The sequence below is a fragment of the Aptenodytes patagonicus genome, chromosome 1 (genome assembly GCF_965638725.1).
Source record: "Aptenodytes patagonicus chromosome 1, bAptPat1.pri.cur, whole genome shotgun sequence".
Lineage (NCBI taxonomy): Eukaryota > Metazoa > Chordata > Aves > Sphenisciformes > Spheniscidae > Aptenodytes > Aptenodytes patagonicus.
Genome location: NC_134949.1, coordinates 50,412,055 through 50,428,333, shown reverse-complemented (window position 1 = coordinate 50,428,333; position 16,279 = coordinate 50,412,055).

Sequence of the window (16,279 nt, the reverse complement as noted above, 5' to 3'; positions counted from 1 at the left end):
TTCAGGGTTAAACAAAACCAAATCTCAAAATAAAATGCAGAGGGGGAAGAGAGAACATGGATGTTGATCAAAAGAGGACAGAATGCTTGCTTAAAACCCAGGGCTGCACGACTATGGTGTCCCAAGGAATGCCAAGGTTTCCCAGCCTGTCGCAGCATCTATTTCAATGAACGTGTGAGAGCAGAGCCGGCTGGGGGGCTGGTGGTCAGGAGCAGCCTGTCTCTAGCTCAGAGGCTGCTGGACCATGAGCACCGGGAAGCAGTCACCACGTGCTGGTTCTGCAGGGCACTGGGCGGGGAGCTGTGGTGGTCCTCCCTGTTGCTGCATCGCTGGCATCCTCCTCAGCTGCCTAGTGTCCAGGTTGGCAGTCTAGGAGTCAGGTCAAAAATTAAAAGTATTGGTATCTAAGCTATACACTTACTCTTGCAGGTAGGGCTCTTAAGCCAGTCTCAGAAAGCTCTTAACTGGATTTGATGTGTGGTTTTTTCCCTGCTGTGGCTTTACAGAAGACTTCTTCAGGGCTACAGCTGTCCAATTTTACCAGCACTGTAACTTCTCATATCAACAACCTTCCATGTATTTTATAGTAGGCTTTGTAGTCACCACATGCCACAGAAACATTGTTGACCACTTGCAACATTCAAACAAGCTAGACTGTATTCATCATCCTATTCTGGGAAGACCTACAGAATGGAAAGGTCACACAAAGTCTTACAAAAGTGCACTGTTTCGAAGCATGTCTTACCACTGCTTCGGATAGAAAGGGATCGTTAATATACCACGTAGCAGGGACTGGAAAGAATTGTGCATGAAATGGCAGGGGAAGGTTTCTGATAAATTACTGCCCACGTGTCCTGGTTTTGGTACAAAGCTTTGGAGAGCTTGTAGACGACCACTTTATTCATTAGTTTGCAGCCGAAATAAAAAAAAAGAAAAAAAAAGAAAAAAGACTCTGTAATTAAACATTCAGTTTTACAAATCCTCCACAACATATCAAACCCCTATTTTCATCGTACTGCCAGAAGAGTTGAAACACAAGCTTGTCCTCTCACCCTGCATGAGGAACTCTGTTCTCTTGTAACAGCTGTTAGCAGAAGCTGAGGGGCGGTCATGTTTATCTTAAGAAGAATTTTTGGCAGGGCTCGCTCCTGAAGTTTGGGTTCAAATATTCCTCTGTCTCAAAAAGAGTATCTGGTTGGAGGGAAGGACTGGCTGCGTGGAAGCGAGTGAATGTGATGAAAAACTGGTGAACCCGTCTCGGGGACCACCACAAGGTAAAACTGCATAGTTGGGAAGTTAACCGAAATTAGAGACCCAATGACAAAAGAACCAGCCCAGGAAGTAGCTGCTGAAGAACAGGACTTTTGGAAAGGTGTGTTGTGCAGCAACACAGGAAGGGGAGATCTCTTTACTGGTCACCTGGTGGATGTTGGGAAAGTTCAAAGATCAGAATGGGTGGGGATAGACATCGCTGTCTTATGCTGTAGGTGCTCCATGTCCATGGACATGGTCATGTGGTCCATCTGTCTGATTCAAAGTCCACTGAAATAGTTGGAAAAAAATATACCCTCATACTGCCTTTGGCCATGATCTTAGCATGGGGAGGTTTGAAAAGTGACCTCTTACTGCTGTCTACAGACATGCAAACACTGTTTCTTCATGGTAGCCAAAATGAGAGGCTGCCTACATTTCTTTCCTTCTAAGCCCAGCAAGAGTAACCTGCACTTTCTCAAGAAAAGGAAATGAAGTACATGTTATTTGCTTATGCCTCCCCTGGATAACAGTCCCATCTTTATCTGGAAGAGAAGACAGAAGACAAAATGGAGAAAACATGAGAAAGAGCACAAGAAGAAAAAATGTTGCTGGAGGTGCTACGTGGCCTGGTGGGGTGGCATGCTGAGACAGGCTGAAAGGAGTCGAGAGAGAGAAAGGGTGCTGTAAATGAACTCCACCATTACTGAGAAGGCTCTGCTGTTGTCAGAGACTGATCAAAGTAGTAAACGAATACACCCAGACCTGCGGACAAGCATTACTTGAGGGTGTGCTGGCCGTCAGGAGCTCATTCCCTGCTTCCTCGGCTGCCTGCAGGGTTAGAGCAGAATGTTTCCTGAGGAGCAGCCCTAGACATTCCTGTGGGGGAACTGAAATGCAGAGAGTTCTCCCTGCTGCACTCAACATTGCTGCTCTGCTGGGTCGACCAGGAATCTGCACCAAAAGGAAAGGGCTTTCTGACAGGTGGTGGATTAGCCAGCAGGCAGAGCCAAACCTCTGTTCTGTAGCTGTCAAGGGTGCCCAAAACCTTCACAAGCCAGACAGTGAAATGCATTCCTGCAACCAATTGTTTGAAGATCTAGCAAAAAAGTATGATTATGGTATACGGTGTCTGAACTCCAGAAATGTTTAGGATGTTAGTTAGCAAAATATACGCTTTGTATAGATGATATTTTTTAGTAAATAAATACAGCTTTTCCAAAATACTTAAGCCATTACATCCATTTAAATGCTTGCTGTTCTCCCCCCACCCTCAAATACTCAGCAGTCATGAGCTGCGCCACCCAACCTGCCACTGCTCCCTTCTTCTCAGTGGTTTCCAAGGGTTTTTTTCACAGCTTGAAGAGAGTTGGAGAGTGTCAAACTTCCTTGTAAATAGTTCTCTCTCTCCCCCTTTACCCTCTTTTATCATAGCCAGCTTTGCCCTTTTCATAGTTCAATATGTGTCTACACGCTGCAAAAATAAATCTAGGGACAGAAAGATAGGATGACTTGATTACCTTCACCATAGCCATCTGCTAGGGTCAGCTCAGCTCAGTCCAATGGACTTGTCAAATACTTCAAAACTAGAACAAAATTTTAAATATCATAGTGAGCTACTAGTAGGTAATCCAGTGTTACAGTTTTGGAAGTGGGCTGGAATGTTATTTTTAATGTCTTAAAGTCTGTCTGTAATGTCTCTCTGTAGTGCCTATCCATCTCTAGTGTCTTTTCAAAGAGCAATTGGATTGCTTTCCTAGAGCCTTTGTCTCAGCATGTCACTAATGGGGACCTTCCAGTTGCTTCAAGAAACTTTTTCTCCACCACAGAATATAGAATAACACCTACAGTTTCTCAAGAGAAAAGAAAACTATGTCTGCCTTCCCCAGTGGCAGTTTTTGTTTACTGGATTCAGAGCAGCCTGGAATCTCTTGAGGAAACAAAACTCAACCAGAGTGGCTTGTTGCCATGTGTTTAGACATTGCTGAAGGCCTAAACCTTTCTCTCCAGCAGACCGTCTTTCCCTAGCTGTGTTTTTTTGCTGGGATTTTGTCACAGAACTAACAGCAAGTGGAAATGACGGCTTCCTCCGAGGTGCCTGGCAAACCTCACGTCCAAGAGGGACTGAGAGCAATCCTGGTCACGCTTCTTGGTGGGTTCAGACCAAATAGCTGTCTCTGTTCTCTAGGGTACTTTATGCTTCAGAGTGCTCCTTTTTCCTGGTTGTCCAAACAGGGTGGCTGGGGGGTGGGAGGAGGAAGGAGGTGCTGCACGACATAGCTGCCTGCCAGCCTCAGAGCCAGAGCTCTTCACATCGACAGAGCAAGAGGGAAGCGAGGGCTGGTGGGCGATAGGACCTTGTCCCAAAATGCAGTCAGGACATGTGTTTAGGCATGTATTTAGACCATGAGTTTGGAAAGTGCTCGCTGGCGCTGCCAGCAAGGGCTAACCGCTGCCTGTCTGGGAAGGACCGTGCACATTTTTAAGAAGGAGCTGGTTTATTCTTATTTAGCCATGTCTCATATATGGGAGGCAGCATAATAGCACAGCATGGCCTAATTGCTCACATCTGGATCCCTGCTGAAAACGTACAGTGGTGTATATGCAGTTTCAGTGGAAGAGGCATGATTTACTGAGCTGTTCTTGGAAGCAGCAGAAGGTTAGTAAGTACAAAACAGATATACTCCAAATAGTAACTACAGCCCAGAGCTCCTCTCCACCCTTTTGTTCCATGCACACTCGCACACGTACACACACGCATAACTGGGCTGCCAGAGGAGTATCACTTTCAGAGTTTTTTTGTTGAAATAAAAGCAGAAAAGAAGCCCCTGTGTAAAGGCTACGATAGCCACAGATACCATTTATTCATCAGAGCCATGTAGTTCTGAATCTTGACATTTAAACAGAACGAAAATAAACCACATCACGCTTACTGGTTCTGCTACAATAATAATAGCAGTGACTACCTCTAGCACATTATTTTCTACCAGAGTGCCACTGCGAAACCGGCCACAGAAGGAGGTGCAGGCTTCGTCCCAGGAGCTATGTACTACGGACTGTTGTTCTCCCTCACACTGTTGTCACAGTGGTGCAAAGCAACTGAAAACCCAGGTTCATACTTCACTGCGGTGGCGTGCACAGAACTTGTGCCCAGTGCAGCTGCCTCATGCAGATAAAGCAGCTTTTGGAGGCAAGGAGAACTTGTAATTTTGTGTAACCTGTGTGTGAAATTCTGCAAATTTTGTTTGTTTGTCTGGGAGACTGAGGGGCTGGGAGGACCTTGACATCTGTTCTGTTTGTGAATGAGTGTGCTAATGACTGTAATTTGAATGTGTGTGCTAACTTTGAAGATTGTATTTGAAAACAGGAGTATCCCCTCCACCATGATTTCCATGTATGAATGGATGCTCCTCCCTTTCTCCCTCCCCATGCCCCTGTAATCTAATCTTTTCCTCAGGATTAATTCAGTAATCACATAAATGTGTTTAGATACATACCAGGCCCACTCTTAGGTCAAGTTTTTACTTCAGTCACGCTTGTTTATCCTGGTTCTTATTGTCTATTATGAAAGATGAGGAAGGAGAACCAATTACAAAACTGAGAAGGAAGACAGTAATTAAAATGAAACATATTATTATATGTTTCAGAAATGACTCTAAGATGAATTTATAAAAATAACCTTTTTTCCCCCCTCTGGTGTTTGCCCCAGTAATCAATAAATCAGTTCCAGACAGCATCCCTCCACACAATCATCCCCTTTTTCTGGAATCCAATTTGTTTAACAATCAAAAACTACAAAACCCCTTCCTACTCCTTGACTTCTCCCATCTTGTCTTTCTCCACCTGTAATTGTCTCTTCTCACACATCTCACTATTACTGATTGACCAACTGCCAAATTTACCTTCTGCCAGATTAATATTTTTCCTCTAAAAACCTGGGAGGGAATTATTGCATATAAATTCTGCTTAAGATCATAATTACAGCAATCCATGCAGCTAGGTGGGTTACTTCTTCTCTTTGCTTCCTGCAGACAAGTCCTGCCACAAATCTTTCTGCTCTACCACACACACAGACAGGCTTTTGTTTCATTTTGTTTTGAATTATTTCTATACAAAAATCAACACACCAGCTGCATGTTCAGGTTTTTTTACTAACTGTCCTTATTGCTTTCTGAGTTTGTTTTCCTTTAACTTACTTATTTGCCAGTAGCCCCTAGCTGGAATGGATATAGGCAGTTACTTATTTTATTGTCAGTTCTTGTACTGAAACAGAAAACCATTGACTTGGGTTGCTGTGTAGGGGACTCCTCCTCTTGCAAGGAATTCACATCTTTTTGGGGGAAAAAAAAAAAAAGGTCAACATTTTTATCTGTTTAAGTCTTCACAGCATGATATTTACACTGCAAAGTTGTAGCTAGAGATGAAAGAAGTGGTGTTAGATGGAATTTAAAAGCTCTCTAATCTTCTCTTAGCAGTTATTTCACCCTTGATCTTCCTGTGGGGACAGGGAGAGGAAGGAGGGTGCCGGTTGCTTGTTTGTGGCTGAACAGATGAGAGCTTGACTCTTGGTACCACTGTACTGACGGGTCTAGTGTCCTGATAAACTCTCTAACCCAGATCATCTCACTGGTCAGAAGGGTGCCCAGTGCCACGTCAGTGAGGGCTGGGGGGTGGGAGGGTAGGTTTCACCCACCTGAATCCCTCACACCATCTCTAGGCTCGAAAGGGATCTGGACATTGTGCAGGAGAACAGATGTCAGTGGTGCAAACCCCACTGAGCATTTAACTGCTACTATTTATTAAATTCTTTCCTGCACCTCTTGGTCTCATTCAGTGAGAAAGAATGGTCTTCCTGTTATCTCTCTGTTTGTTTTCTTTTCTCCTTCTGTCCTTTCCCCATTTCTTTCTTTTATTTGCTTTTGTGTGTGCATGTGTGAGCCTGTCTGCTCTGTTAATTCTCCTCTGCTTCTTCCCTTGCTTCAGCACTTTGTTTCTTGGCACCAGAAAAAAGTTGCAAAAACAGGGCATGAAAATATGCCATATGAATAGCTACAAGCATGAATGCTCTGGAAGTGTAGGAGTGGCTGCAAAGCCTGATCACTCTTCAAATGTAGCTAGAGACACTTATGGAGGTGACTGCATGATGAGTAACCAGTGGTACCAAGGGACCGAACTCAATGACCATAGCAGATCCTTCCACTCTTCTTTCATTTTCCTTTGGACTGTCAGTTTTAGGCAGTTTAGGCCAAACTAAAACCTCATAAGCAACACTTCTAATAGTGACATGTCATTAAAGAGTCAAATGCTATGGACAGTATTCCAGAAATAGTAGTTTTCAGTGTTTATAAGGTCTCAAGGGCCCTGGATCCTTTAAACAGTACCAAAGAGAACGTTAGTCACCCTGTTTTGTGGCAATATGACAGTTTTCCAGCTACAGGCAGTCCTGGCACTTACATGACAATTATCATCCAAAGGGAAGAAACTCTGCCTCTGACCAGCACAGTTACTGTATGTAATGTTCCCAGATGTTGTTTTCTTCAAATACGACTTCCTCGTGAATGTGTCCCGTTTGGCAATAGGCAGAGCAGCAGAGGTGAGTTCTTGTGATGCCAGCTGAGTAACAGAAAATACAGAACACCTCACGGCTTAAACTGTAAGGACAATTCTGGCTAACTGTGGTCTTTTTTTTTCCTTTTTCTCTTTTCTCCCCTCTCTCCCCCCCCAACATTTTGAAAAACCTTTTCTTTGTCTTCAGAGACTTCACAGATAAAATAAATGCTGTAGTATTGGCTTAGTTCCTGGGACTAGATTTTTGCAGTATGAACTGGAGACACTGAGCAGAAACAGATAATCAAGACTGTAAGTCTGGAAACCACCACATCCCCTTCCTGAAAAAATAACATAAAATTAGGAGCTTTGTAAGCCTGTTTCATTTGAATCACTTACAGAAAACATTTTACAATATCATGACTGAACGCTACCTTTGGACAGAAAGACAGAGTATTGATGAGCTAAGTATGACCAGCATATCTAAAAGAAACAAAATCTTTTAATCAGTGAGCTCATTTTTATCAATTGCTGTTAAGTGTTGCAGAGATTTTATTCTTGTCCCCCTATGGGAAAAAGAAAAGCAAACCAAAAAGCCCTTCTTCCATCCAGTGTTATAAGATTGAAAGCATTTGTTTCTTGGAGTGGAGTGATTTTCAGTTCTTACACCCTTCCAAATATCACATTCCACAAATTTGAGAACACCAAAATTGAATTACTGATATTTATTCAAGAAACCACAAAAATGCTCGGACCTTTCAACCACTAGTATTGTGATCAGTGTGACTCCTATCTGAGTGCTGATGGTGAAAATGATGACTTATTTTAAAAATAAAAAATAACATTCCAGACACTCCCATCTTGGTTGAAAATAAAAAGAATTGCTGCTTCAGTAAAAGATTCAGTTAAAAATAAACCTTCACTTTCTTACCATTAAAGGCAACTAAAAAGCTCCTAAACTGTCTTAACTGTGTGTGTGGGGGTTACTTTATCATCTTTATCTTTATCTTTATCTTTATCTTTATCTTTATCTTTATCTATCTTTATCTTTATCTTTATCTTTAATCATCTTTATCATCTATATAATCTTTAACCTTATCCTTATCCTATCCTTATCTTCATCTTCATCTTTATGTTTATGTTTATCTTTATCTTTACTACAAGTATTTCATTGGTAAAGTTGCTAAAAAAGTCTCCTGGGAAGTGGATTTGTATCTGAAAAAGGAATATAGTGCCATGTATTTCAACTGGATGGCATTTCTAGTAAAAGCAAGATGAATCAGAGAGAGTTATCCTAAAATTGCCTGTGGTTGTGGGGTGGAGGACATTATAGTATTCTGCAGGTATGTGGTAAAGTGGGCTTGCCCAATTAGGCAGAGAATGGTCTTGAACTATGGCTTTATACACCCAATTGCACCCAATCACACTATCCAGACTTGGTCTCTAGTTGTCTAATGCAATTAATGTTTAGTTGCTGATATAAGGTAAATCTACTCCAAAAAGATAGAAAACCAGAAGTCCAATACCATAACTAAAGCCTAAGTAAGAGTTCAACTCTCCAAGCCAAAATGTGCACGGAGAGCAAATGTATCCAACAGCAGAGCAGGAGAACCCGTCGTCTCCCATGAGTTTGTATCTGTACCTATGAAAAAAACTCTTTTGATTTTCAAAAAGTAAGAGATGGTGCATGCATTAGTGGCGAGGAGGTTAAAAGAAAGGCAAAGAGTGAGAACCTTTAGGATAATTTATACTGTGAGACTGTGAGCATAAATTATTCATCCCAATGGGCAATGCGGAGAGAAAATACCTTGTTGACTGTGTCTAGAGCAGGTCTAAGCATAGACAAGAAAAAATAACAAAGTGTTTATGTAAAGCCCTGTATGCTCTTTGGTCAGTATTTTCCAGTGAGTTAAAGAGACAACAGTAGTTCTTCCACTGCTCAAGGTGCACTGAATTAATTTTTCTTCATTATAAAAAGCAAGTTTTAAATGTAATTTTCAAAAAAGAGCATTTCAGCACTTTCATGAGCTTTAGACAGGATCCTGGGCAAGTCCTTCACCCAAACAGAATATGCATTATTCCATGAACTTCTTCCTGTCACCGCAGGTATGTCAGCAACTACATACACAGCAGTCTTACATGCTTGCAATTTATATTTCCAAAAGAAGTCATCTTTCTTTATCTTATTCCAAGATAAGCTGGTAGATTCATAAATGTCTTCCATTCATTCTCATTCCTTAGTGCTTCAGGGGAGAGGAAGCAATTAGGCAACCAGTGAAAGAGGGAGAGAAGCCTTTCAGACAACATTACCTGAGCAGCTGTGCTCATTTTCCCTGCTGAAGTGCAGAGGCACTGTTGCACACCCTGTCCCAGCTCCTCTGGTGCTCAGTACTCTTCTGCCCAGTGCAGGGATAAAAAGGAGAAATTAAGGAACAAGCTAAATTTCAGTTCTTCTGCAGCAAGTGTGATGTTCCCAGCTTTCAGCATTTCTTACAAGAGATGCAGGCTTCTCTAGGGTTATTTTGCCTAAATATAATATTAGGCACTTATGAACTGGGAAGCATTAATTTCATTTTTCCTTTATCACCTCTGTCCTTCCATCTACTTTCTCCTACTACATAGGCTATGCCTGGATAGCCATGCTAGTATAGAGTTCCTTTGCACAGGGGACTGGACTATTAGCTGTATGAGCTGTCCAGAAAAAAGGGACTCTAGGCTGTTGTGCAGCTATTTCAATGCTTATTTCTTGGGTATTTCATGACTTGAATTAAAGGTCTAGGACAAAATGGAAAGAGGACACAGAAAAATTAGTAAGAAGCTGTATATAAGGACGGAAAAAATTCAGACAAAAGTGATTAAATTACAACAGTTTTGGAAGCAAGCACATGAAGAGGGATCAGAAGATTCTTAGGCTTTTCCTTAGACTTTTCCTCAGGACTCAGAGGGACTTTGTAGAGTTTATTGTAACCCTGGTGGTCCCTGAGTTGCTGTACTGAGGTCTGGAGGAAAAGACTTGCCCTGCAAGGAAAGAGTGGATGGAGAAAGAGAACAGATTTATGTTCTTCTATTTCTGTTCTCTCTCTTCTGAGTTTTTTCAGGAAAAGTTCATTTTTGCATTTCAAATAAATCTATCTTCTGAGTTTAAAAGTCCTTCTGATAGGTCTCATTTCAAGAAAATGACATAGACCCACCTCACTGACTGGCTAACAATCAATAACAGTGACAGCAACAAAGCAGCAATGACAACAAAAATATAAAAGACTCATGCTCAGTATATTCCTCTACCTTTTCAATTACTGTGAAAATACTGATCTTTTTTCTGAACATGACAGTACCAAAGTTATTTTATTTTCATCACCTGCATAGTTGCACATATTTGAGAAATGAAAACAAGAAAAAGCAACTGTAAAAATAATGAAAAGTTGAGAGTTAGTTTTCATAGTTACTTCTTTTTCATGTCTCAGACAACCACAAAGGGAATCTTTGATCCCAGTTGGTCTAATGAAGTGATAAATTAGGTCTTCATTACCTATTCCTCTGGCAGTTCTTTGGGCAAATGGAAAACACCTATAAAGCCAAATATTTTGGTCTGTAAGGGTAAAGGCTTTTATTATAGTTAGGAATAAAAGATAATGTGCAACTATAAAAGTTTTTTTTTTTTTTTCATTTTCTCTGATTTGAGACTACTGATGTTCTCAGCTCATTTTTGTTGTTAGCTCAAGGCACCCTTTAGGTACTTTGTGGTGCCTTATTCAACAAATAATCCCACTGACCTACACAGGAACGACTCACAACACTAGCGACTAGCCAGTGATATTTAAGTAATCATAATACAAGAGTGTTGGAAGAACTCTGTGCTGCTTTGGCATCTCTACCACTGTTAGGAACATATTTCAGTTATTTTTATGACATTTTAATCTGATATTCTGTAAATGGCCCTAGGAGAATGACTTTGTAGAGGAGATATAACATAGCAAAATATACCAATAAAGAAAATACTTTAGACTATTTTACATAATCATTTATGGGGATATTACAGATATTACAGAATGAACATTATTTTTTTCTTATTTTCTTAAATCTTGTTTATTTTTGAGTTTTAAGTAGATGCACGAAGAACAGCTGGCTAACTTCAAAAGCCCAGTCTTAATGCAAACAACTAAAAGTGTCCTGACTACCCAAAGCTCATCCTTATCCTTGACTCTTTTGATAGGCCCTCTGTATTTTCTAAGTACGATGCACTTTTTTGTTCTGATTGAGCCACAGTCACCTTTCCAGTAAGTCCTAATCATCCATTACTCTAAACTTTGAAAACTTGCTTACCCTACTGAAGTCAATGAGAATCATTCTCTAGCATGTGTTTATGCTGGAAACAATAAAGGCAAAACACCTAGCTAGGACTATAGGAGTTTTCCTTTTAGTGATACAAACTCTTACATTGTTTTGTTTCCTGTTTTTATACCAAAGCCTATGAAAAAGCTCTTCATACACTGAGTTTTGAATGGAGCACTATTATCTGAATTACTGTTGTTTTCATATCAGCCATTCTTGCTATTGTTTGATTATGAGACTTCTGATGGCAAGCAGGGTGACCTTCTCCAGACCCTGATACCATTACATGGTGCGAAGCACTGTTTGAGGATGACCCAACTTTGACTCCAGCTGCTTATGTTCACAATGTAGATTCAAACAATAAAAACTGTAACACAAAGTCATGTTGCTGTCATAACCTTAACAGACTTCTAACAGGCTGCAAAAGTATGCAGTCAAATAAGTGGAGCATTTTCCGGCAACCTCACTTAATCCATCCTCTATAGGAGGAAAATTAAAGCTATGTTTCCACTGAGTTCAGGCGAGGTTTCTGGAAATATGTGCTTGTAAACAAAATTACAAAGATTCTTCCCACCTGCTTCTGCTTTCACTCCTGATTAAACCCTGAGGTCAATTATTTGAAAATCTGGGGAAACTTCTGAGTCAGAGGTTGATCAGATTCCAGAAAGAGAAGAAATCCAAATGGGAAAAAGAGAAAGGATGAGGCAAAATTGGTAATGTTGACAAATAGGTTGGCTTTTATAATGTAGTCTGTCAAGTTGGGACAGGGAAATTATGATGCAATAGGAACAGAAATTGTTGGTCATTTTACAACCTGACATTTATTTCAAATTGATGGAAAGTTTCACAATAAACACATTTTGTCCACGTTTTTTCTACAATGCAAGAATGCTAGGGTCGTTTTGCCTTCCTGTTGAGTAAAGGGTCCTTCTCTCTGCTTTTCTGTATTTTTTTAAAAGAGCTGATCCACCTAAACATTAGGTACCTCTAATGTTAAAATTCTGGGTGAAATGTTGTGATCATCCATCTTTGTAAAATGGCACACTGAAGAAAAAATACATGTATCAAGGCAAGGAACTTATTGGACTACATCTTAGTGAAAATTTGGAATAAAAGGATGACTATCCCTATTTATTATGAGTATTAAACATTGGGTTTAAAGTGTTAGAGCCAGCTGGTATTCTTGTTCACACTGACATGATGCTCATAGATTTGGGCAGCGGATTCAGGAGTACATCTGGCAGCAGAAGTTGGGTTAGTGTGCATTACTGGCATTACTAGATGTTCTGGCTATGTCTATACTAGCAAACTAAATAGGGCCGGGCTCCCAGCTAAACCTCTGCAAGAGGTGCTTGTTCCTACTGCTTGTTTTGCAGTCTCTAGGGCACAGTTTTGACCTGAGCTCACCAGCACCTCTCCAACAATGCGAGAGCCTGTGGGACAGCATGGGCCAAATCCTGTTCTTGGTAAACAGTCTGCACGAATCTACGGTGTTGGGATGGTGGGGCCGGAGAGGGTTAAGCTGCATGACCTTAGCAGTACAGGTGACTGCAACGTATTTTACAGGTGCCATGCCAGTTGACTGTGGGCCCATAGAGCAGGCTATGGCCCATTTTAACAGATGCAGCCTCTAAAGCCAGTGCTGCCTTGGAATATTTTCTGTAGTAGCTGAAACTACAAGTTGAGACGCAAAGTATGTGGAGAAGGAATAGAGACCAGTAGGGATTTTGGGGGGATATTCGTGATGCAGAAGAGTGTTACTGTAGTTCATTAGAGGTCTTGTATTCCCTCCTGTGGAAGCTAGCAATACAGGAGTGGGGAGAAAATATGTGAGGAAAAAATAAGCTGGAAATAGCAAAGGGGCCTTTTAACCACATCAAGAAGCCCGTCTGTTCAACTGCAGAAGTGATCATGAGTTTGATGAGGAATAGAGCCCACATGAACTTCCTTGCTCACCCCCCAGACCCAGTTTGTAGCTGGCAGAAATCAGTGTAGCCATCAGCGCTATTCTCATCTGTACCAGCTGAAAGTTTGAGGCCACATTTAAGCCATTTAATATAGGTGCCTAGCTGAGGCAGTGGGACTCTTTTTTTCTCCATTGGGTTTACAGGAAGCCAAGTCTGAACTGTTTCTTTACACTTAGATTTACAGCAGCAGCAGTGCTCAAGTTAGACACTTTTGGTTAGGCAAGATCATTTCTTTTAGCTATCTAAAAGATAGGTATATGGGCTTTCTTCAAGGTCAATGGAGACACCAGGTCCAGATTTATTGTATTCTAGGATAGTTATCTAAGGCAGGTGGGATGAATCTCTGTCTCTCTGTCTGCATTGGTTACAGGAAGAACTTAGATGACTAACTTAGATTAGATGCCTGATTTTTCTACAGCTGCATTTGAATGGCATACCCACCCTGTTCTTAATGAAAATATCAGACCCTGTGAAAATGTAAGGCACCTCAAACATGGAACATAAATTTCAGATGGGCAAAATACCTTTTTCTCCTGTTGGGACCTGATTCCCTGTCTCCTGCAGTTAATGGCAAAGATACCATTGACTTCAGTGGGAAGGACTCAGCCACAGACGCTCAGTGGTCTGGTTGTCTGACCAGCCCTATGCTTAGGTAGACTGAAGTCTTCTTAGTTACATCTTTAATAATAACAGATTTAACAGGATCTTGTGGGTTGCAAAAGCTGACCAGAAGCAGGGATCTAATATTGTTGTAGGAACTATAATATCCCTAGCGTGTTTCATACACTACTTATTTTCTGGATTTGCGGCAGTAAACTCAAAATGCACTAGTTGTGTTTTTGTCAGATTGCTTGTGGTAGTTTGTGCAAATAGCATGCAGACAGGTGACTTGTCAAAGGTCCAGAATCTAATTTTTTTTAGAGTTAGTCAGACTTTTCTTAAAATATTTTCCCTCTTTCTCATGTGCTGATGTACACTTACCAGCAGAGGTGCTAAACTCTGGAGTGACCCTGCTGGTTTAGTCCTGAGCTCTGTTTGATGGGGGGAAAATAAATGCTGCTTGCCTGCTCAGTATTGTAACACAAAAGGAGCACACCAAATCCAGAACAGATAATGGGAACATTGAAAACGTTCAGTAAGGCAAAGTAATAATATTCCAGAAATTGGAAAGGCCATCAGATGAAGTCAGTGAAATGGAATGTATGTCATGAGATATAAAATGTCTGATGAAAATAAAGAGGGTTTAAGAAGGTTATTGAAGACACTGAACCAAAATATTTCAGTCTCAGAATCAGGAAGTCTGAGAGAGAATAGTCGGGTGTATTGGAGCCTCAGGAATCTTAATAAGCATTTAAGGAGGGGAACAAGTTTATGGAGTTGATATAGGTAGCTTTTGAACATCTGTTTGTACCAGTGATAATTCAGTTGAGATGTTGCCTGAGACATACTGTTTTAAGGGAATAAGCATGAGATCAACGAGGTGCAAAAGAAGAATGATGGAAAAAAATAACAAATTCAGAAGAAAAAAAAGTGATATACATCTAGAAATTTTAAAAGGACTGAACAGTGGATTTTCTGAGCTTCATACAAAACAGTAACAATACAAGTTGCATAATATCAGCTGCTACACTAGGAAATTGGATTGTAGCAAATATTTTATTTTATTTACATTTTTTTACATCCTAAAGGATAATATTTTAAAAGACAAAAGATGTTTCTTAATTAAGAGATTGAAAAGAGATTGAAAAATAAGTATTTAAAATATTTATGTAATACAGTCATATAATTTTTAATTATCATTTGCATTTCATACCTAGTGTATAAACATTAGCCAGTCCTGTATTGAATTTATAAGTGACAATCCTAGGACTTTTGTCTGTTAGTCTGAGGTTTTTTTGATTCCACATGTTTTTTCTTTTTCATTCTTTTCCATATGTCAGTAGTGTCATTAATGCAGGAGGAAACAGAAAAGCTAAAGAAATGAATGGGCAGAGCAGTTCATTAAAGAGATTATATCTGTATCTGGGCGCATCTCATAGAAATCTGGATTAACCTTCAGCAAATGAGAGTAGAAACTTTAATTTAGTTCCAAGAGTAATAAAAATGTTCTGGAGAGAAATGTGTATCATTTAAAGCACAGCCTTCTTCTTACTCACATTGTTTGTATATTGCATTAGTCCCCAGGGAACACATTCCTTCACATTTTTCTCCATCAAAGCCAGATTGCGACTATGCCACGTAAATTGAGGCAGTACTTGATGGGTCATCGTTATATAAACCCTGCTGACGAGTTCAGAAGCCATGGGGTTACTGAGTTTCCTAGTTCTGTCTGTTCAGCAACGGGGATTTCAGTGGCCAACTCCTGCGCTTGCAGCATGCTCTGTGATGGTGGCTAGCTGCAGTGTCTGGAGCCACAAGGCTGAGCTCTGCGTGCTTGTGTGCTGCCACCTCCCAGCCCATGCACCGAGCAGTCCAGTGCTTTTTGCAAGCCAATTTGCAGGGTATCTCAGCTGCATTACAAACAGGCTGCGGGGGGTAGTAGGGGGTAGAGGGGTGGGGTGGGGTGTAGGGTGTCTCCCCACAGCTGCAGAGTGCCTGTAGCAGCACATTGCAGGGGATCCTGTGGCTAATGCTGGACCTGCCTTGTGTAAGATGGCAGGAGCATATTCCCTGGCTTGTCCTTCTCCTTATCTGTTTCATGTTATTCCTTTATATGGTGCTCGCCCTGTGAAGTGAGATGTTATAACCTCCCCAGCACAGCTCACTACACTTGCACCCCATCTTTTGCCCTCCACCAGCCTTGCTAAGACAGCCTTTTCTCTTTTTTTCCATCAGGTACTCTGAGGATGGTGGAAGAAGCCTGGGTTTTTTTGGGGGGTTTTTTTTTGTTTGTTTTTTTTTTTTTTGTCCAGGACTATAATTTTCTTCTTCCTGTTAGCTTCACTGTGGTCTTTGGGGGGGCAGGAATGTCTGAATTTTGTCCCTAATGTGATACTTTAAGTTTTCATTAATGAAATAAGACAGTCAGGATCTTGGCAAGATATGGGGAAAACCCCAAAACTGATGAAAGGGGACTCCATGCCCACAGCTGCTTTTTTCCTTGAGTCTTCCTGTGGACTACGTAAAGCAGTTGGCAAGGACTCCTGACATACAGGATGAAGAGGGAAAACAGATATGAAAGA